Source organism: Rhinolophus sinicus, chromosome 4, assembly GCF_057876585.1.
Source record: "Rhinolophus sinicus isolate RSI-liver-muscle chromosome 4, RSI-T2T, whole genome shotgun sequence".
Taxonomy (NCBI): Eukaryota; Metazoa; Chordata; class Mammalia; order Chiroptera; family Rhinolophidae; genus Rhinolophus; species Rhinolophus sinicus.
Genome location: NC_142504.1, coordinates 26,693,572 through 26,717,627, shown reverse-complemented (window position 1 = coordinate 26,717,627; position 24,056 = coordinate 26,693,572). Strand labels below are relative to the sequence as shown.

The 24,056-nt window shown below is 33.3% G+C and overlaps 1 protein-coding gene across 8 annotated transcripts in view; it reads left to right on the top strand.

Annotated features, from left to right (window-relative positions):
* Positions 1-24,056, top strand: part of PHF14 (PHD finger protein 14) — a 175,300-nt gene that overhangs the window by 78,215 nt on the left and 73,029 nt on the right. The gene's annotated exons all lie outside the window — the stretch shown is intronic.

The window sequence follows — 24,056 nt, the reverse complement described above, 5'->3', positions numbered from 1 at the left end:
TGAATTAATACAAAACTTTTAATATTATATTTTACTCCTAGAACAAATTGGTCACTAAATATTTGATGAAGATGTTTAAAAATGTAATCAAGGAGGATTGCTTTTTTTGTCACTAAAGAATAGTAGTTGAATATTTTCTGTGTTTTAGGTAAGGAAATAGGAACCACAGATTTGAGATGAGTCAGTTAATCCATCAATGTAAAATAGAAATGAAGTGATTTCTCTCCTTGAACACATTTGATTTTCAAAAGATAGATTTCAGAGATAGGTGGGCCTTTCTTCTGCGTAAGTCTTTATCAGGCTATCAAATTAGGAATAAAACCAAAGTTTTAGACCCCCAGTTTTATCTTAACTGTGTAAACTCAGTGTGACACATTTTCTTAACCTATTGGGAGATAAAGGAGAGAAAAGATTTTCCAAAAGTAAGGACCCTAGCATCTTTAATTTTATTTTGTATTGTAGCCATTATTCAGAATCATTGAAGGTAGGAAATGATCTATGAAGCAATTTCCCTGTTACAGTTAAATCCAAACTATTAAATGCTTGCTATATTCTCCTTATTTGAATATATGGCAAATTATATAGTAATTGAACCATTTTGGTTACAAGATTTGGATGTCTGTTTAGCTCTTTTATTTATTTCACGTTTTAAACATCTGACTTCTGAGTTGCATTAAGGAACCATTGGCAAGATATTAAATCTTAACTTTTATGTAAAAATCTTAACTTTTATGTAAAAATCTTAACTTTTATATAAAAGGTAGAGATAAAGTAGCATGTCAAGTTGTCTCAGAAGACATATGGACTTCCTGTACCTCTTAGCCTGAAGAAATAATGCTGCCTACCACTTTTAACAGAGTTCACATCAAAAGGGAAGAAAAGCCTGGAATTCTAGATCCCAACTGATGAAGCATTAGAAATTATTTGAAAATTTAAACAAAGGAATATAACTATGACCTCTTTGAACCTTTTTCTTAGGTTTTTTACATATATATATGTAAAAACATATATATATATATTAGACACCTTTACATATATATATATATTAGACACCTTTACTTTATTTTTTGAATAACTGTTACAGAGTTGCTTTTCAAGGAAATTCTGATATGATTACCAAATAATTTCATGTAAATTTAAGTAAAAGTTCGTAAAATTAGGAACGCCTATTGTAACATAATTATATTCCTAGTTTGATAAAATATTCATAAATTTCTAATTTGTTTAGCAGTCAATTTATTTTTATTTTGATATTTTTAAAAGAGAAATTACCTTATGAAGTCTCTTTTAGTTTTGAAAACTTAATGTATTGTTAGTTTTGAAAATCTGGTCATTTAATTGTATTAACTTTTTAAAAGCTATTAATTGAATCAGGTCAATACCAGAAGTAAAATTCTATAAGAAAGCCAATATTTAATATACCAACAGTGCTAGAATGTGTAAAGAAAGCAGCCCGAGCATTGATTATCAAATATGTTTTTCTTTCCTTTTTTATTAAATGTAAGTAGGAAAGAAAGCAAATATTACAACTATTTAAAGTCTTTTAAAATATTACCCTTGCTGATATGTTTTTAAGAATAGATATATTGGTGAACTACAATCTTGGTAATTTGGATGGAAAAAACAAAAAATTAAAAGTTAAGTAAAAGAAAATGGCTGTACCTAAATAGAAACTTAATCATATGTGCTTTTTTTCAGTGTTTTTAAATCCAGACTTTGTAAACTACATAGAATAACAACAATCCAACTAAGTTCCCTACAGTTGTAAATTTTAAAGTAGTGATGAAGTGATGAAACAAGCTGGAACAATTTCATGGAAATGCTGCTTCCATTTATTAACATTTATTTATAAATTGTTTGTCCAGTTTCCTAACATTTAGGTTGTCAGAGCAATGTGTGTACCTATTTGTTCAAGCTTAGAATATATAGGAAGGAGTTTTAGAATTGCCAACCCAAACCACTGCAAAACGTAAATCTACTAAATTCAGTAATGTGTGTGTGTGTGTTAAAAGTTACATGCAATGCTATGCATAAATGTTAAGTAAAAATATTGGTGAATTTTAAGAAAAGCATGCATTCACATAACCCCCGTTTCTATTAAGATGTAGTATATTTTCATCATTCCTGCAAAGCTGTGTGCTTTCCCAGTGAGTCCTTCTCAAAGGCAACCCCTTTTCTATATTTTTCACCATACATTAGTTTTGCCTTTTGTAGAATTTCACATAAATGGCATTTTTAGTTTTTATTTGATGTCTGCCATTTGAATGGGTGCTGAGGGAATCCCTCTGTGGTTTTAGTTTGTATTACCCTGATACATAATGATATCCAGCATATTTTTATGCACTCACTGGCTATTTTTATGTATTTCTTTGTGAGCTAACTCTTTTTCTCATTTAAAAAAAAATTGAGTTGTATGTTTAGTATTGAATTGTAGGAGTTTTTAATGCATTCTGGATGTGAGTCCTTTTACACATAGGTTTTTCAAGCATATGCTCCTTATTTGTGGTTTGCCTATTTGTTTTTCTTAATGGTCTTATTTAAAGAACAAAAGATACTAATTTTGCTGAAGTCCAACTTAGCAATATTTTCTTTTATGATTACTGCTTTTGTTTCCTATCTAAGAATTCTTTGCCTAGGTCTAGGTCACAAAGATTAGCTCCTTTATTTTCTTATATTATAGAAGTTCTATGATTTTAACTTTTATATTGAAATATGTGATCCATCTGAAATTAATTTTTGTTTATGGTCTCAGGTAGAGTTAAGGAAAGTGTATCATCCTGTTTGGGTTTCCAGTTTTCCAACTCATTTTGTTGAAATGCTTGCCTTACCATATTAAATTGCTTTGGTGCCAGTGTTAAAAGTCAATTGACTTTTTAAATGTGGGTCTAATTTCTAGATTTTGTATTCTTACCAAGTAAGCTATGTATTTTTTCTACACCAGTACCAATTGTCTTGACAGTTGAGGCCTTAAGTAAGCTCTTTTGTTATTCCAGATCCTTTGCATTGCATTTAAGTGTCAGAAGCAGCTTGCCCGTTTTCATTGAAAAAGAGAAAGCCTGGATATGATACAAAAAAAAAAAAACAAAAAACACACACAAAACACAGGCAGCAACAACAAAAATAGATAAGTTGGATTTCATTCAAAATGAAAAACTTGTGTGTATCAAAGGACACTATTAACATAGTGAAAAAGCAACCCACAAAATAGAAGAAAATATTTGCAAATCATATATCTGATAAGGGATTATCCAGAGTACATAAAGAACTACAACTCATCAACAACAACAAAAAAACCTGATTAAAAATGAGCAAAGGACTTGAATAAACATTTCTCCAAAAAAAGATATACAAAAGGCCAATAAGCACATGAAAAGATGTTCAACATAACTAATCATTAGGGAAATTCAAATCAAAACTACAATGAGACACCACTTCAAATCCATTAGAATCGTTATTAGAAAACAAAAATGAACAAAATAACAGATGTTGGTGAGGATGTGGACAAATTGGAACCTTTGTACACTGTTGGTGGAATTGTAAATTGGTGCATCCACTATGGAAAACAGCTTGGCGGTTCCTCAAAGATTTAAATTAGAATTGCCATGTGGTTCAGCAATTTCACTTCTGGGAATATCCTCAAGTAAATCGAAATCAGGGACTCAAAGAGATACTGTACATCCATGATCATAGCAGTATTATTGGCAACAGCCAAAACGTGGAAGCAGCCCAAGTGTCAATTGATGGATGAATGGATAATAAACAAAATGTATATATGGGATATTATATAAATATATAATGGGATATTATTCATCCTTAAAAAGGAAGGAAACCCTGACAAATTCCGTGACAAGAATGAACCTTGAAGACCTTACGTTGAGTGAAATAAGCCAATCATAAAAAGATAAATATTGTATGATCCCATTTAATGTAAGGGAATTAGAATAGTAAAATTCATAGAGACAAAGTAGAATGGTGGTTGCCAGGGGCATGGTGACTGGGTAGTTCGTGTTTACTGGGTACAGAGTTGCAGTTGGGGAAAATGAAAGCATTCTTGAGATGGATGGTGGTAATGGTCGCACAACAGTACGAATGTACTAAATGCCTCCAACCTGTACACTTAACATGGTTAAAATGATAAATTGTATGTTATTTGTGTTTAACCATATATGTTTTTTAAAGCCTACTGGGATTATGATTAGCTTTGTGTTTGAATTTGGGGATCATTAACATAAATATCTTCTAATCCATGAACTTGGTATATCTCTACATTTATTCAGTTATCTTTTTTTTCCTCATCAATGTTTTTGTAGTTTTCACTGTGGAAGTATACATGTCTATTATTAAATGTATTCCAAAGTATTTAATGTTTTTTGATGCTATTGTATAGGAATTTTTTTTAATTAAATTTTATTGGGGTGACAATTGTTAGTAAAGTTACATAGATTTCAGGTGTACAATTCTGTAATGCATTGTCTATATATCACATTGTGTGTTCACCACTCAGAGTCAGTTCTCCTTCCATCACCATATATTTGATCTCTTTTACTCTCATCTACCACTCCCCCCTTCTCCCTTCCCCTGTGGTAACCACTAAACTATTGTCTATGTCTATGAGTTTTTGTTTCTTCATTTGTTTGTCTTGTTCCTTTGTTGTTTTCAGGTTTATATACCACATATCAGTGAAATCATATGGTTCTCTACTTTTTCTGTCTGGCTTATTTCACGTATAGGAAAATTATAAATAAAATTTTTAAATGTTTACGCAAGTGTCAAGAGCCGCCAGCTGTTGAGGTGGTCAGTTAGGACCACTAACCAAACTGAAAATTACAGATAAAATTACTTATTTATTGCAATAGCATAAGCAAGAAGCCAAACAGGAATGGTTGCTGGTTCCCCAAATGTTCCATTTTTCCCTACTAAATAGCACTGGGCATGGGTCAGATGGATCACTGCAGACATTGGGTGGGGTGTGGGGCGTTCATGTCCCTGTTGACAGGTCATGAACAAAAGACTGTTGCTGTTTTATGGACCCAGGGGATGGGAGGGAAGGAGAGGAAAAAGGGCTAGAAAATCAAAAAGTACTGAGTCAATGGATAAAAGTTTTTTTAAGACCCCTCCATAAGGAGATCTTGGCAGAGGTGCATGAGAAATATTTTAGTCTAGCTCCTCCTTCCCCTGCATAAGGAGGCCTCAAAAGTTGTACCAACCTTGCAATCCTGGGATAAACTTCTCCTGGTTGTGAGGAATTGTTTCTTTTCTATATTTTTGGAATTCATTTTATGGTAAAGGTTTTGTGTCTCTATTCATGAAAGTATTGTTCTGTTATTTTTTTTTTTTTCTTGTAAAGTATCAGGTTTTGTTATGAGGTTATACTGGCCTTCTAAAAGGCCTTAGAAAGTGTTCCTCTCACTCTCTTTTTTTAAAGCATTTGTTTAAGATTGATATTATGTCTTCATTGAATTTTTGTTGAATTCCCCAGTAAAACCATCTGGACTAGAGTTTTCTTTGTTGGAAGCTTAAAAATTAATTCAATTTTTAAAATAGATACAGAGCTATAGAATTTCTTTTTGTCTTGTAAGATGTTTTTCAAGGAATTTATTCATTTCATCTCAGTCATACTTATCACTTGAGTGATACTTATCCCTTGAGTGCACCGTAACTATTTGCTTAATGCTTTCTGCTTCCTGTAATATTTTGGATCATATTTTCTTCTTCCCTTTAAGAATAGATTAGTATTTACTTCTTTCATGTATCTTTCCTGATGGATATGATCACATAATGACCATTTTCTTGCTTTGATGGCCCTTGAGTCCCACATAAAATCCTACATCATGCTGTCATCCACTTGCTTAGAAATCGTCTACGAATTATTTTTATTTTCCACTAAATAAGGGCAGATACTTGGTCTTCCATTTATTCCTGATGGTTTTCAAAGTCTAATAAAATCTGGCGCAGGCAGTAAATTCAGAATAAATGCTTGTTAAATTATTTACATTGCTTGAGCTGTACACATTTGTAGCTTTATACACTTGTTCATAATCTCTTTAAGGACAGAGACATTTCTTTAAATAGTTCCTGATTGATTTGTTTTGTTTTTACTTTAAAAACATTTAAATTATTTTTTTGTCTTTTAAAAACAAACTTAAAAATAGTATATGCATGTTGTAGTCAAACAAAAACCAGTAGGTACATAATGGCTTTTGTTCACTGTTGATTACTTCACTGAGAGTTTGGAGATCTCAGCTAGTCCAACCTTTTCACTTGGCCAGTTCTGTCATTTTCGGCAAGTCACTTATTCTTTGTAGATCTCAGTTTTCTTATTTTAGGGGAGGGCCTTAGGCTACATCATCTTTGATGTCTAACATACTGGCTCTGATGTTCAGATGTGATATTCCGAGTTCCCAAATCTACCCTGCCTATTTGTTTACGTTCTATCACAGGCTTTCCTGTAAACACATACATACTTTCAGCAGAATGTCTCTCTAGGTTACTCTAACTATTTATAATGTGATTATTATTATTTTTGATTAAGTTTCTTAGAGTGGAAGCGGTTTTCTAGTTGCCCTGTCTCTCATGTAGCTACCGAGGAATGGAAAATAAGTCATATTAACACACCTACTTCCTTTGATAAGTAACAAATATTTCTTTTTTAAAAAGCAACCAGAGATGTAATGTTCATAACATAAAATTCAAAATTTATAACTGTAGATTTCTAATGATTTTTAATAAGTCTATAGAATTGTTCAGTTATCACTGCAACCCAATATTAGAGTGTTTCCATCACCTGAGAAAGTGCTGTGCCTGATTAACCTAAAAGTATGAAAAGAAAACGGGTAATAGAAATGATATTGTCATTTTTAGAATTTGGACATTTATCAACTCTTGGAAGTCAGAACTCTTATTTTCCCCGTAGGATTAGTTTACATATCAGGCAGAATTTTAACTGACTAAGCGTTATCACTGTCTTTTGAGAAAAAAATGAAAACTACATAAAACTGTATGTCTGTTTGACAACCAAAAACAAGCATGAAAATTAAAAAGAGAAACATTAAGACACACAAAAAAGTGCTGTGCCTGTTTATTGTAAATCCTACCTGCCACCTATAGCCTCAGGCAACCACTGCACATGTTCTTTTGTCACTGGCTCCCCATAGCCTATTCCTTTCCTGTTTTTTCATCTTAATATTACTATTAAACATGTTTCTGGTTATGTGTAAATTAGATTTTTTTCCCAAAAATTTTTAATGCACTAAAGGCCATAGAGATTCTTTGCTTGACCAAACTATAGTCAGTTTCCTGAACCTCCAACCCTAGGCTCATTCATCTGTAAAAGCTAGTTTTAGCATGAACCCTGCTAAGTCAGTTTAACCAGAACCCCTGACCCTTGATATCTGATCACCCTAAATATCTGATCAGGTTCTCCAAACCCCACCTTTCTGCAGGTGATGTCTAATCACCCCGGCCTGTCTTCAGCAAGAGTATTATTAGATCTGTTTAGCCAGAATTCCCTTACCCCTGTTGTTTACTCTTAGTAATTTTCCATCCACTGATCCCCACCCTGCTTTTTGGCTATAAATTCCCACTTGCTCATGCTGTATTCAGAGTTCAGCCCAATCTCTCTTCCACTGTAAAAATCCATTTGTAGTGGTCCCATTAGCTATCATCGTGGTTCTGAATAGTCTGCTTTACTGTCTTTAACAAGTATCATGGATTTTTTTTTTTCTTCAACAAAAAAAACATCTAATGAAAGAAATACTGAAGTCAGTTTCGAAATGTGAAAAGATTACCCTATTTCTTCAACTCAATATTTTTAACATTAGTTACTGTTTTTAAAGAAGCCTGCTAAAATTACGGGAAGAGCCTAAATTTTATTAAATTTTAAAGTCTTTCTACATTTTTGGAGACACACGTATAATGAATGATTAAGCGTGAGGATTTATACCTACTCAGTTGGGTTTGAAACCGGTGTCTGTTATTTGTGAACTCTGCCTTTTTCTCCCCTGTGGCTCAGTTTTCTTATCTGTAGAACGGCAATAATCAATAGTACTACTGAGATAAGTTAATGAGATAAATACAAGTAAAGGGCTTGACACAGTAGTTAGGGAAATGTAAATGCTCTACATCCAAACAATAACTAATAAAACGCTTATATAATGCTTACTAGGTAGCAGGTACCTTATATATTCATAATCATTTAATCCTTAGAACTATCCTGGAGGTAAGCACTATTATTATTATCTCCATTGAATTGAGGAAACTAAGACAGAGAGAGCTTAAGTAGCTTCCCAAAAGTTGCATAGCAAGAAAGTGGTAGAACTGATACCTAAATTCAGGCAGTGCACCTCCAGATCCTACACTCTTCACCCCATTGTCTCAGCGTAATTTACATTTCAGCTTCCTGGCTGGACAGACTTGTCTGGTAAATGTATTTGGTGCAGGCTAGGCTAAATGATGACATCACTTTCATGATCATATCTGATGTTTTCATTGTACGGTTTCCAAGACTATATGTGTTATATAGTCTTGAGATTTAATTGCTATAATCTGTATTCTAGCCATACTGTTCAATTTCTTTGATAGTAAAAGGATTTACTAAAATATACCAACTACTTTTCCCTTTTTAACTTTAGATTTTATCAAATTATTCTTTATATTTTATATTGAATGAGGATCATAGCACTAATAATAGATGTAATCTTTGTAGATGTTATATCTGGGATATTTGTTTTTAAGGAAACAACTTAGTCCTTTTTGGGGGATAAGATTACATTTTTTCCAGATAATTTTAAGATATGTTAATATCTAAAGGGCATATGAATAAATGTGTTTACATTGTATTTATGTTGTATATATACATATTAAAATGGTATACATCATGTTTCCCCAAAAATAAGACTTAGCCGGACAGTCAGCTCTAATGCGTCTTTTAGAGCAAAAATTAATATAAGACCCGGTCTTAAATTATATTACATTATATAAGACCAAGTCTTGTATTATAGTAAAATAAGACCGGGTCTTACATTAATTTTTGCTCCAAAAAACGCAGTGGAGCTGATTGTCCAACTAGGTCTTATTTTTGGGGAAACACGGTATGTACATATTTAATTCTCATATATAATACGTACATTTAATATTATACTATACATATTAATTAAAGTTGCTGTTTGTGAAAATCTGTGATGCCAACCATATTTTTACGTTTTTGGTCAATATTAATTTTAATTGTGGTCATCTATTTACTAACTGCTTTTGTAGTCCCTATGTCTTGTCTTAAAGAACAACACATTATTATTGTAATTGTAGATTGAAGAAATCCCTGAATATACAGGCACAATGATGTGTAAGTTTAGAGAGGTGAGTATTTGTAGTAACGGTCAGTTTTACAAAAAAAAAGCACGGTCACAAGCACAGTATTTGCATTTTGTGATTAATTTGGAGACAATATAACTGGCATACAGTCAGCCTCTGGATTTCCTGTGATCTGAGGGGTTTTTCTTTTTCTTTCTTTCTTTTTTTTTTTTTTTTTTGAGAGGAGGGGTTTAAATGAGTAGAACAATACAAAATAATAGACAAAGAATTGCAGTCATTTGAAATTTAGTAAGCTTAACCAATAAGAACATTGTCTTTTCAGAATCTTCATAAAATAAATATCAGTTTGTTCCTTAGTTGAGTTTTATATCAAGTCAATTCTTTCTTCAGCATACATGAAACTTAGAGATACATAACCTCAGAATTACATAAACTTAGGGTGATGTTGTTCAGGTTTTAAAGTGTGTGTGTATGTGTATAAAACTGATACTTGAACAGAAATGTTTCACTTTTTCTATTTTATGATTAAGAATAGAGAAGAGAAGCTATCAAACCCCATTTTCCCCTCATTTCACCTTATTTACTTACTCTCTAGGTGTGGTATGCATCATTAGTGTAACTAATTTTCCACTTAATATTGTTGATGTATGGAGAGGTTGTTAAGGAGGAAAATCGTGATGATAGTTTTCTCATTAAGGAACAATCTCTCTCTCTCTCTCTCTCTCTCTCTCTCTCTCTCTCTCTCTCTCTCTCTCTCTCTCGCAATGGTAGTGCATTTAATATTTATCTTAATAGGCTGAAAAAGTGAGCCTCCCTTGAAAACTTAAATAACTAGGAAAAATGGTGGGGAGGGCATAGGGCTGAAATTAAGAGGTTTGAATTTTAGGTAAACCTCTGCCAACAAGAGGCTGTGTCATCATGAGGAATGCAGACAACTTTTCTGGGAAACAGTTATTTCATTCATAAAATGAGCAATGTATTATATCAATTTGACTATCCGCTTTAATTTTTACATACTATGATTTTATAATACGATAGGAATGAAGAAGAGAAAGAAACTGGGAAATGAAAAATATTTACGTGTAAGAAATTCTGAATAATTTATAGCATAAATTATAGCAGCTCCCACCAACAGTGCTATTTTTAATTGTATTGTTAGCCCATAATATTTTTCTAATTTCAGTTACATATTTTATAGATCATAGCCTACCAAAAATATGTGAGTTAATTGTAAAGCAACCACTTTTCCATTGCTTTTTTTTTTTTTTTTTTTTTTTTTTTACTAATTGAGGCATAGGTTTGTGAGGAATTCTTTATAGTAGAAAATATTTTCTTTTAATCTGAAAAGGTTTGTTCTCTTAATTCTATAAAACAAAATGTTATAGCTTGAACTTTTAAACAGGCTCGAATATATTTGTAGGTAATGATATTTTATCTGCGTAAGTATTTATAGCATTTCTCATATTTACTCTAACTTTACAGCTCTTAATTGTTTTGCATGTATGATTATTTTTTTCATTTTAATTCTTAAGAATTATTCTTTTAATTCTCAATTTTAATCCTTTTTTTGAAACTGTTTCAAGGAGCATTTATATTCTGAAATGGAATGAATTAAGAGTATCAATTTCTGAATTTGCTCTTCCTATTACAATGTACTTCATAGGATTTAAAACTAAATATAGTGTACTTTTGTGCAACAACAGGCTCCCATGGAAAAGGAGTTTCCTCTAATTCTGCTTTCACGTTCTAGACTGACCTCATGTAATATTGAGAAAATACATCATCAAAAATTAGGCTGACATTGTGAGATGACTTGGTAGCTGACTTTTCCCATTGCACATAAACAGCACACTTATTCTAAATCACAGTATCACTTTCAGCCAGAGAACCACTAAAATCACTGCACTGTAGTTTCCTGAAAATGCCATAATCCTTCAAATGCCACATTAAACCAAGAGAGAAAACCATCAGTAGTGCCTGCACGGTTACGTAGAAGAATGAGCCATGAACCAAGTGAAGAGATGTTCTGGAAGAACAGTAACCTTTCCCTTGATGTGTGCATTTCCCATTACATTTTTGACACAAAATGTTGCAAAATGATTTAATGGTGGCATTTTGTTTTGCTGACTCCTTTTTTTCATTAAAAAGAATCCAAAGTTAGGATAGGAATGTAGGGGAAGAGTGACCAAGCACTGAATTCTATTATAGGAATCTGTTTTCAAAATGAATAAAATATTTTAGGAACATGGCTTTCCCCCTTTACATTGTATGTTAACTGTGATATACAAATCATTTAGTCCTATTATGTCTTCACAGTGATATTATTTGTTCTCTAAAGATAATATTTTTTTCTCCATTGTCCGCCTTTTCTTTTTTCCTTCTAATAATCCCTGATCATAAATGACACGTCAATAAATCAGGAAAGCTTTGTTTAGTAATGACGTAGACCTCCCCTATTACATGTAACCCAGAAATTGTCCTACTTTTTATTGTCACTTTGGATTATATCACTAGAGCTGATTATACAAGGTAACAAAGTACGAATAGACTCAGAGGTCTAAAAGATCAATGTCTGTTAACTTCGGCAGGCTACATTTCTATTGGAAATGAAGTCATAAAGTTGTCCCACATAAAACTAATACAAGTTTATTAACATGCTGAGAAAGAGAAAGTATATTGCCAAAATATTGTTTGTAAGATTTTGCACCATTAGATTCTCAGTTTGGCTGTTGATATGGAGTGTCTGGGTATGAACTCTGTCACACAATTATTTTAAAAACAAAAATGAAAAACTCTAGGATTTATTTTACACATTCATATTTCTTAGAATCTCACTTAAAAATGCATCAGATAGTGTTTGACTAAACACTTCTTTGGTTCCTCCCTATTCCCAGTATTATAGGAATAGTCATAAAAGGTGCAATTTCAATTAAAGGAATGAAAATTTAACTTGGAATTTCTGAGTCTTTTCTTTTTCCCCAATGGACTACCTTTTTCTTTTTTTTTCTTTTTCTGACTACCTTTTTCAGTAGGAGAGCTTATCACTCTTTATGAACTCTGTAAGTGTGGATTAGATTTAGTTTCCTAAGAAACATTAACTCTGCTGCTTTTTCTTCCAAATGTCACAAGATGGAAGGGTTTACTTTGAGTTCAACAATTCTTTATCTTCATTTTATTTAATTCCTTGCAAAAACTGTTATCTAGATCAAAAACTCATCAGGACAATATGCAGTATGGATATATATCCCCATGTTTTCAAATGAAAATGACTTAATGCCTTTGTTAGTGATATAAGTAAAGTGTGCCTGCAGAGCTAGTTACTTTTTCCTTCCTCTCTCTTTTTTATCTTCCTTACCTCCCCCAAACTCTCCCCACCTCCATCTCCCCAGTCAGTCTGCTCACTCACTCATATCACCTGGTCATCATGACCAGCAAGTCACAGAAATGTGTTCCATAGAAATAATGTTTTCCCAAGAATTTCACATAGTGGGTCCTCTCAGTGTAGGATTAAAAGAGTAGCAGTAGCCAGTAAAACCAGTGGGGTGTAAAAGAATGGGTAGGTTTAAGTAAGTAGGGAAAAATGGAGCAAGGCATTCCAGAAGAGAAGACAGGCTCTATGAGCATAGTCAGGAAGATGGGAGGTTCTTTTATGGCAATAGGTAAATTCAAGCAGAGAATATGGAGAATTATTTGACATAAAACAGCACAATTTGCGATTGTCTTTTTGGAGTGTAACGTTACATAAGTGAGATAATAGAAAGATTTTATAAGATGCTATTTTCACAACTATTACTATTTGCTAAAAATGTGGTTAAAAATAAGTTACAAAAATTAAACTTCAAAATGTTCACAAAGAAATTAAATTCACGCATACACATATATTCTGGAAAAAAATAAAAACCATTAGCAAAACTAATATTCTGGCATATACAGATAGCCTTTGATTTTAAAGATAATGGCATACTGGGTAGAACACATTTGTTAACTTACCGGATTGATTTTTTTAAACCAAAGCAATGTATATTGTTTGTCATCATTTAACTAACAAATGTATAAAGGAATTTTATTTTCTCTCTACTTACTCTAAACCCTTTCCCTTTGAGATAATGGGCATTAATTACAGTTTAGTGTGTAATCATCCATACTTCTAAGTACAAACAAAATATTCAGGGCCCACTGACTGCCTCCTCCCTCCCTCCATCTTTCCCTCTTTTTGTTGTATCTATTATAGATGTTACTCTGAAAACTTCTTTTAAAAAAAAACTTGAGAGCACATAGTAAAATTTTTCAACAAATATAGAACTAAACCAGTCTTTTAAGTAGCTACAAAGTATATCATATTGTGGATGTACCATAATTTATTGTAGTATTTCCCTATTGATGAAAATTCATTTTTCTGTTTGATTTCTTTCCCAAAGTGAGTTTGCTAGGACAAATTATGTGTGTGTGTTATTACATGTATTATTATCTGAAAATTAAATTACTGATTTCAGAATTTATCATCCCTCTCCAAAACAATACTTTCATTATGATATTTAATACCGTCCTATGAAAGGGTATGCTGTTATTTAACCAAAGTTTGTTTTATTTTAAAGAACTGTTATTAGGTTGGTGCAAAAGTAATTGCAGTTTTTGCAATTATTTTTAACCTGTTAAACCGCATTACTTTTGCACCAACCTAATACTTATTTCTCTGGTGAAAGAAAGTGAGAGAAATAAATATAGAAAATTATTAAAAAGTGAATAACCCAGTTTCTTCAGCCTTTTTTCCATAGGTACTCTATCAGTTGTTTAATTCTTTATGGTTTTCCTTTGAACCATATATGAATACTCTGGAAACATTTTCTTTTTTTATGAGATACTTAATATATGTCTGTGTTCTGAAAATAGGCAATTTGAGAGAAGCATTATGGGTGAAGAAAAGAGTGATAAATTAGGTTGATTATTATCTCATGACTATACTATTAAAAATGTAACCATATAATGTGACTTTAGTTTAAAATGGTTTATGCATTCTGTGTATGTCATTTTTTTAGCACAAAAAGATGCATGAAGACAAGAACTCTTAAGTGTGATTTAGTTTATAAAGAGGCAACCACTTGAGCACTGTGAGAATTAGTAGATTGAACTACATAAAAGTAACTCTTTAAGTGTGTTCTCTCCAAATAATAGCAATCGCAGGAGTTGTGCTTTGAATGAAACTGTTAGGCACTCCTGTAACGCTCAGCAAATCAGATGGACACAAACAGCTGCACCAGGAAGATAGGCCTGGGAAAGACTAAATCAATGGGATTCTGTCACATCCACGTGAAACTACATCAGTCAATAACTTTCCTTTTAAGTGACTGAAATCTTTCAGACCCAATTTTCTCTTGTCAGGTTACTCATTTGTGTCAATTATTAAAGAATCGAAAACTTGCCTGATTATATCAGGGACCTTGTTGTGACATGGCTTGTAAGGGTAGATCTTTTTTAGAAGTGGAGTTGAGTTTCATGTAAAGCATTGAGCACAATGACCAAAGATTTCTTTGTTCTTTTGAACCTTTCATTTGTAACAAAATTATAGAATCTATTTTTCCCCTATGTTTTTAAAAATAAGGTTCCTGTGTTTATTCTCATCAAATTGATTTTTCTAATTGATTTCATATTCATTAAAGATATTAAAATCCATTCATTTATTCATCAAATTGTTATATGGAGGGTATATAAGAGACACAAGAATGTAGAGGATCAAGGGAATATTTCTAAAAGGAGGAAGGAGAAATCCTCATATTAAACCAACGTGATATTTGAGTTAGATCTTGAAATATGAGCAGGTTTCAGAAGATTAAAATGGAAGGTAGCAAATCCTTCAAAAGAGTGACTAGAGTGTGGAAAAAGGCACGGTGTGATCATTGGCGTCGTGTGTGATGCCGGTTTAAGGCAGATTGCTGTCTGGATTCAGGCTAATGATTTTAAGAGTCCTAATGGAGATTCATTGAAGGCAAGAGATGATAGAGATAGTGCTTTAGAAGATTGATATTGCGGTGGTCTGTGTGATGAGTGAAAGAGAAGCTAGAGGTAGACCAGTTTGGGGGCTAGGAATCTAGACTGATGGAAAAATAAATGGAAAGATTCAGGAGACATAAATTCACCCTAGAGGTTGTAGCAGATAACTAATTAAAAGGGGGAGACAAGGAAAAAAGAATGTTAAACCAAACTGGGTGACTTTAATATAACTACAGGTTTCCCTTGCTACGTATCTGACAGTAGAGCATTCCTGTGAAATCTTGTAACTGAAATGGTGTAAAGCGAAGAAGCAATTGCCATTAATTTTTATGGAAAAATTTTTGAGCATTCCGAGACCCAAAAAGAATCTACTAAATCATACTAAATAACACATAAAACCTAAAATAACACTAACATAAAAGCAGACATGATATAACTACAAAGCTGTATAAGGTAGAAATAATGTATGTATAGAGTAGTTTCACTGGAAGGCTGAGAGGTAGTGATGATGGTGTTAGGCTAAGGTGATCAAGGTTGGGGTGTTAGGAGGTACAGGAGACGGGGCGGCGGGTAGGAGAAAGAGAGGAAGAAGGTCATCTATTAACATCTCAATGTCATGTGAATCCATCAGGGCAGACATGTCACTAACATCTCCCTACACCGTCTATGTCTGCCTGACTTGATGTCGAAAGTCAAGGTTCGTCATTTGTGTGGTTGATATGGGAGGCTTGAAATATGACTGTATGCTTGACTTCTTTGTCTCATGCACTTTTCTATCATATAATTCTTTGTATGCACTCAAAACATCCTGAAAACCTGCCCTAAACCTATGTACCCTTTCAGAAACTCAATACTTTGGCAGATGCAGGAAAGTTCAGTGCATGCCCATTGTCCTTATTTTGTTCACCATGATCAAAACCCTTAATTACATCCAGTTTTACGCTACACATAACACCCTTAGGAGCTCTTTTAGACTTTTCTGATACCTTAGAACACACCTAACTAACGGATACACAAAGTAAATAAGATAAAGCACAGATGCTCACAGACATAGTTCAATTATAGTGGCCTGAGGCTGAGATGCTGAGATAGTCCTCTGGAAAGGAGCTTGTTGGGTCCACTCACTGCTCTGGTGCACGCTGCCTCTATAACAGTTCACTACAAAACAAACGCTGAATGCTATTTTTGCTTTTCACCTGTTTGTAAAAACAAAAATTATCTCTAAATTTCTTTCAGTTAGTGAAAACAGGTACTAATGTAGGTCTTTTCCTAAAAGCGAAGTGATGTAACATGAACTTTTGAAACGTGGGGGATACCTGTAATAGATACGTGTAACAGAAAGATGAGTAGTTATATTTATTTATACAGTAGGTAAATGGCACCATAGGGGATTGTGAAGTTTCTTTTAAGAAGTGTCAAATTAGAAATTTCTGGAATGTATTTAAAGTTTGGGATTATAAACATATGTATTTAAAGTTATGACATGTAAGTATAGAAAGGAATCAAACCCTGGAAATAGATTTGGTAACTTACAGATTCGTTCTGTGCAACTCAAGTATCCAAACCTAACTTTTCTAGCTTTAAATAAATGTGTCTCTGAGTACTTACTGAAGGTCTGGTAGGAAATCATCATATTCTGTAAGAATGGAAGAACTGAAAACATTTGGGTAATTTAATTACCAAGTAGGAAATCCTCAAGATGAGACTGCTTAATACTCTATGAGGTTTTTTAAAGCTTTGTTTTAGTGACCAGAATATCTTTGTGTGTAAATAATATCTGTCTGTGCTTATTTGTGAAGTTGTAGAACTTTGTAATTTGTCTCCTACCACTCTCTCCTGCCACCCACCATCACCACCACTTTCTTTTTACTTTTTGTTTCCATGCCTCTTTGTGGTGCCTTCTACCAGCTGTGGTGCCTTCTACTCTACTTTCAATAGCGCTTCTTAATCCTGAGGATATATTTAAGTCATCTGGCAGTGTTATTAAACCACAGAGTTTCTGTTTTAGACGTTCTGGGGTGGTGCCCAAGAATTTGTATTTCTATCAAGTTCTCAGTTAATGTTGATTCTCATCGTTTGGGGATCATACTTTGAGAACCACTTCTTTATTCCAGAAGGCCTTTAGCGAAAGCCCTAAAATAGTGGTTCTCAGCTTGGCTATGGATGCAAATCACATGTAAGAAGAATCACAAACAAAAACAAAACCAAAGAAAAAAACATTCTTGGAGATTCCGAACCAGAGTTTTAAATCTATGGGGTGGAGTTTGGGCGCCTGTTGGTTTTACCAAGATCTACAGGTATCAGGTAGAGGTCCTACCTAGTTGCCTAAGCCAGTTCTCTCCCAGGCCCTTAGATTTACCCTTTCATTATACTAAGTTTTGACTGTTTGGCGAAGATTTTAGAAAAGCAATCAGCAAATAATTATTGTATATTCAATTTGCACCTGATGCTAGACTTGGTTCCAGAGACATAGAGGGAACAAGATAGGGATGGTACCTCAGAGTTTAAACCTCCCTGCCTTTTTTGCACATGCTCACATATTTACTGATATAAACCCAAATGAGGTGGTCTTTCTGAACTCTCTATACTGGAACTGCGCTTAGGTAGGGACCTCATAAGACCAAGAGCCCCTTTCGCTGCTATCGGAACCTCATCATTGACTCTTAGAGTTTTTAGGGAAGAGACACAGTTCTCTTCGCCAAAATGGTACTATATAATAAAATGTTGAAGGAGGGATACAGAGATTCTAGGAATCATGTAAAGCTCTACATACAAAATGACACACCAGTTAAAAAAGGGTTTTTCCCTCGTGACCCATGAACCAGACTGACAATAGCAGTGGCTCTAGACAGCTCCAAAATAGGGCAGTATCTGAGGATATCTCTTAAAGACCAAGACCTGACACTTAAGATTTCTGTTTTTACTATCGTCAGAAGGTGCCATAAAGTGTTGCCCAACAAAACGTTCAGGTTTTAAACTCTGAACTTTTAATTTCTCTTGTGACTTTCTCTTTAACTCAGGAGTTACTTAGAAGTGTGTTGTTTTATTTTCAAATGTTTGTAGGATTTCCCATGTTTCTTTCAATTAATGATTTCTAATTTAATTCCATTGTGGTCAAATAACATATTTTATATTATTTTAGTTCTTTGACACTCATTGAGGTTTGTTTTATGGTCCAGAATATGGTCTGGTTCTACATGCACTTGAATAGAATGCATATCCATCTGTTGTTGAGTAGAATATCCTATAAAAGTAAGTGGATCATGTTCAGGTGTTTTTATATATACTTATTTTCTGTCTACTTGTACTATTAATTACTCAAAGAGGAGTACTAACATCTCCAACTATAACTGTAGATTTGTATATATCACAATAGCTTTATATTTATAATTATATATGACATATTCACACAGATATGCACACGCAGACACACAGCCCATTTTTAAAGTGGATAGTATTTCTGGTAGACAGTATATCATTGAAATTTGCTATTTTATTCAGTCTGACAAGCTTAATCTTGCAACTGGTTTGGTTACATTACTCAGAGTTAATGTAATTATTGATATGATTGGGTTTAAATCTACCATCTTGGTATTTTCTGTTTATTCCATCTGTTCTTTGTTCCCTTTCCCCTCTTTTTCTGCCTACTTTTGCATTGAGTATTTTTTATGATTCCATTTTATCTAAATTATTGTCATTATTTAGACCTCTTTTTAAGACTTTTTAATAGTTACCCTACATTTCATTAATGTGTCACTGACTCCCTTCCAACATTATTTTACTACTTCACCAGTAGTATAAGAACCTTAAAACACACACGTAATGCCAGAGGCAGAGTTAAGGCCGGCTCTGTTCTCAACTGAAAGTCTTCCTTGTCTTCACATTCTCCAAGTTACTGTTTCTCCCATTGTATGGAACTCAGCAACTTGTTCAATATCATTGCTCTAAATAAGAACCAAAGAAGTGTACACACTCCCAAATCTTGGCATGTTTGTCTCTTCCTCTGTTTCTTTCTATCTGGTATTCTTCTCCTTGGTTTTTCCCTACCCTGCGCTATCAAAGGTGCCATGATAAAAAATGAAGACTAACATTTAAATTTAAAGGGAAAGGTAGGGGTGTAAGTGCATGCGCGAGGGAGTACATGGGAATCTTTTGCATGATGTTGGACAATTAAGTTCGCGTACTCATCCTAGAAAAAGTGCTACATACCACATTGCTAAATATCACTTAGGTCACTTTTGAAGTACTCCCCTTGGGAAGCTATGCACCGACACCAGTGCCTAGTCCACCCTTCAAAGCAATTTGAGAACTCTTTTTCTGGAATGGCCATCAGAGCTGTGGTTGTATTACCCTTGAGGTCCTGAATAGCATCAAAATGTCTTCCTTTCAACATTTCCCTTATATTAAGGTAAAGAAAGAAGTCATTAAGGGCCAGTTCAGGTGAGTAGGGAAGGTGTTCCAGTTATTTGTTTACTGGCTAAAAACTCCCTCACAGACAGTACCCTGTGAGCTGGTGCATTGTTGTGATGCAAGAGCCATGAATTGTTGGTGAAAAGTTCAGGTCGTGTAACTTTTTCATACATTTTTCATACATTTTTTTTCATGCACTTTTTCATACAGCCTTTTCAGCACTTCCAAATAGTAAACCCAGTTAACTGTTTGTCCAGTGGTACAAATTCATAATGAATAAGCCCTCTGATATTAAAAAAGGTTAGCAACATAGTTGCAACAAGTTTGGGAATTTAATTGTCAGACCTCATATATTTGCTCAATTTTTCTGTAAATCTAAAACTGTCTTAAAAAAATTTAAAGGCAGTTAAGTGGAAATTTTTATGTGTATTTTAAAAATTTTCTTCATATATTTATTCATATAATTTTAATGATTTGTTTAAAATGTTAAAAATATATAGCTGTTATGTATTATTTGAAAACAAAATATCAGAATAATATGGGAACAATTTTCCGTCATAACATTTCTTGATAAACATTCCCTCCCTTTCCCATTCTTGTGGCTTCCTGAGACCTTTTTCAAGTCTCATTGTTCTCTACTAGTTACTCTGTACACCTAATTTCCTCTTTCCTCCTTTCTGTGCTTCTCACTTCTGATCAGCAGTCATTGGATCTCAGGCTGTTTGCCTTGACTCTCCTCATTTTTATTGCTAATTTATAACTGTGTTCTGTATCTCTAATATATCTCAATTCCCCAACCTTCTGAGTCTTTCTCATGCCCTATAAAATGGCCTACATCTGAACTCTGATCATTGTGGAAAGTCTACCAGTATCCTCTCTAATATTGAGAATAGGCCATATGTCCTGCTTCTTCATTCTCCATTAGAGCCTGCTGTTCTTTACTCTCCAAATACCATTATTTCAAGGCTATCTTGAACATTTACTGAGTAATATAGGGTAACAGGGCTCACAGCACAGAACAATCTAAATTTAAAATTGAATGCTTTATATCACTGTGCTTAGAAGTTACTTGGCCATCCCTACCACCAAGAATGCTGCTTTTTTGCCTTAGATCTGGCTTCATAAAAAACAATGATCAGTGATTTAAGTTAATGTTTTTGGACCTAAAATGATATTGTGTTGTACATCATGAAGAGAGATTTTAAAGAGGAAATTAGAATATAAATTGGGTCTTGTGAAAAGTTACTTAAGAATGCTTTACTATTAGTACAAATTGGGCAAGAGATGTTTCATTTTCAAAATATTTGTATTTGTGTAATGAAGATAGCCCAGCTACCATTGATATTTTTCGTATTAAGGTGGTATTCTGATAAAATTTGGATTTAAAAGAAAATGTTTACTCAGTATGTGTGTGTGTGTGTGTATGTATATATGTGTGTGTGTGTGTATATATATATATATATATATATATATATATATATATATATATATAATTCAGTTGATTTGATGACTTTGTTAGACATGTGGAATGGCTAACCAGCCTCCCATATTTAGTATTTAATGTATGACATTCTTTGACTTTCAAAATCTCTATGGAAACACTAAACCTTTAAGTAACTTTGTAGGATTCATAAATATTTTTTATGTTATGTGTTAATGTTTGAATTTTTTAAGTTTTCTTTTTTTTTTTTTAAATAAATGCATTATTGACAAGTAAGTCTTATGTAAAGAAAACAGAAGCCTGAACATAGTGTGCATTAATTACATAGTGAAGTGTGGTATTTCTGGAGTATGCAATTTTAGAGTAGTAAACATCATAATTTTAAGCACATATAGCAATGAAATATTTCTCGTTTCACTCATTTATTTTTCAGTAAAAGTTACTTGTGTAATTTTTTACTTATTTTTCATTGCAGTGTGTTAATGTTATTAATTTATACAGAAGGGATTATCTGTTACATATTTAATTGTTTGGAAAGATTGGGACTGTAGCCACAGTTCTGCTGCAGGATAGATGAATGACTTTGAATTAAGTAACCATTAAAGTCCTTTTCTCATCTATGAAATAAGGTCATCAACCTTAGTTTTTTCTCAAATTTGGTAACTTTTGAAACTCAAAGAGATGCCAAAACAAACACTATACTCTCCTGAAAAGGCTCTCCAAATCTGTGATCCCACCATTCATCTGACACTTGAATCATCTGCCCAGTATCACTCCTAAGCAACTAGGGAAGGAGATTCTGCTGGGAATAGAAATGTGTGAGCAACCTATTCCCTTCTGAGTCAGCTTCTCCAAGTGCGCTGACAGGTCTCTCAATAACTTCAATCCTTGGAGTCTTACAAAATGAGTATAATCCAGCTTCTAGTGTTAGAAACCAACTATAGTAAGTCCTCACTTAATGTCATGGGTAGGCTGTGCGACTTTAAGTGAAAATGAAACCAATTTTACCGTAGGCTGACTGATAACCAACATTAGTTCAGTTCCTACTTCATCTTAACGTTATAACTAAACTATGGGTAACGAAATAACATTATTCTAGGACCTGCTGTATATTGTTTGCTGATCTTTCTTTTCTTTCATCAAACATCCTTTTTCATCTGCTCCTCCTATAACAAGGTTTTGATTTGTACTATTTTTGTATAGTTTTGGACATATGAAATGGACACAACAGTAATAAAGTTAAAGGTAAAATAAATTTGAAAATAAGATTGGATATATGTTTTGGAGTTGATGATAGATTTTGATATCTAGGTAATAATGTATAAGAATCTCATATTTTTAACATTTGTAATTGAACCCCAGAAAAATGTTATTTTAAAGTCTTCATTGACTGCAAATTAAGACATTGCTAATGTCACGTGCATACTATGTCCGAGACTCAATGCTCTGCTCCCTAAAAGTATTATCTCATTCAGTTTTTACAATAGTCCCATAAGGTATGCACATCTCCGTTTTGGAGATTAGGTAACTGAGGTACAGAGACACTAAGCATCATGAAATAGAAATTATTCCAATTATAAATTGAAATTATACTATATAAATTAGATATGTATTAGAATACAGTTTCTTCCCTTCCAATAAACACTACTCTAGTGTTTGATAAATCTACTGTTCTTCATATTAGTTCCTGAGATTTGTAGAGTGCTTATTATAGAGGCCAGTTAATGTGCTATTGCTTACTGTATTTTCTATCAAGTAATCCTCATGGCAACCCCATAAGTAAGCACTGATTTTATCCCAATTTTATGGGTGAGAAAACTGAGAATTGTCCAAGATCACACTAGAAAGTGGTGGAATTAGAGTTGAGAGTAGGCAGCCTTGCCTGCGTAGCACATGCTCTGAAAGTCACACTGCCTCACCAACGACACTGCTGTAGCATTTTTAACTTTGTTGGAGCAAAAGGAGTAGATGCTTCTTCTTGGCAGGCAATTCCAACTATACAAGATACAGGCTACTTGTGCATACATCAGGGAAGCCCTTTGAAAATAATTAATTCCTTCTTATCTATATTAATTTGCAAGTAAGCTTACTAGGTTCATATGGAATCAAGACAAGGCCAAAACTTGGTCTCCAGCCAAGACAAGTCATATTGCTTACTCTGGCTTTAAGAGAGATTTGGAATATTAAGTGATATTTTAGCATGGAGGAATACTAGTAATAGCTTTTTAGTGTTTTTCCAAGTTAAACTTCAACTTGGATTTAATGGGGTTTAAAGCAGATTTCCATACCTAATAATGTATCTACATTCATATTCATGTCAAAGTTAAATACAAATACATGTTTTGTGTTGTCTGCTAGTCTCCATCATTTGTGCATGTAATTAAGAGTTCATTTTATTTCTATGATAAGCGGTGTGGTTGCTTCCTCTTGCATTATGCTTATGTCGTCGTGCTGGTAGACAAAGCACTTCTCAGAATATCAGATTCAGAATGTGCTTAAAGCTCTTCACTTAGAGACTGAAGCACTAAGAAAAGTTAGCTTATGTGACTATTCAACAAGGGAATCCAACTCTATTTCTCATGTGTTGATAAGTACATTTCTCTGAAAACTGTCACATTATATTCTTTTTTCCTGTACAATTTTGTTTTTGCTTTCTTTGGAGGTTATTCATTCAGTTTGGCATGGTAGCTCTTCTCAGTAATGCTTTATTTGTCTGTGATTGTGCCTCTTTTCACTTTCTTTTTTCTCAGTGGAACTTAGAAGCATTAAACACATCTCTCTAATAGTTAAATATTAATACAAACATTTTTTCTACGGTGTGTGACTACTTGGCAATTTCACCTCATCTATACAGATATAAATATCTAAAGGAAATGGTAATTTTCTATGTTTACCATAGTCAGAAAAA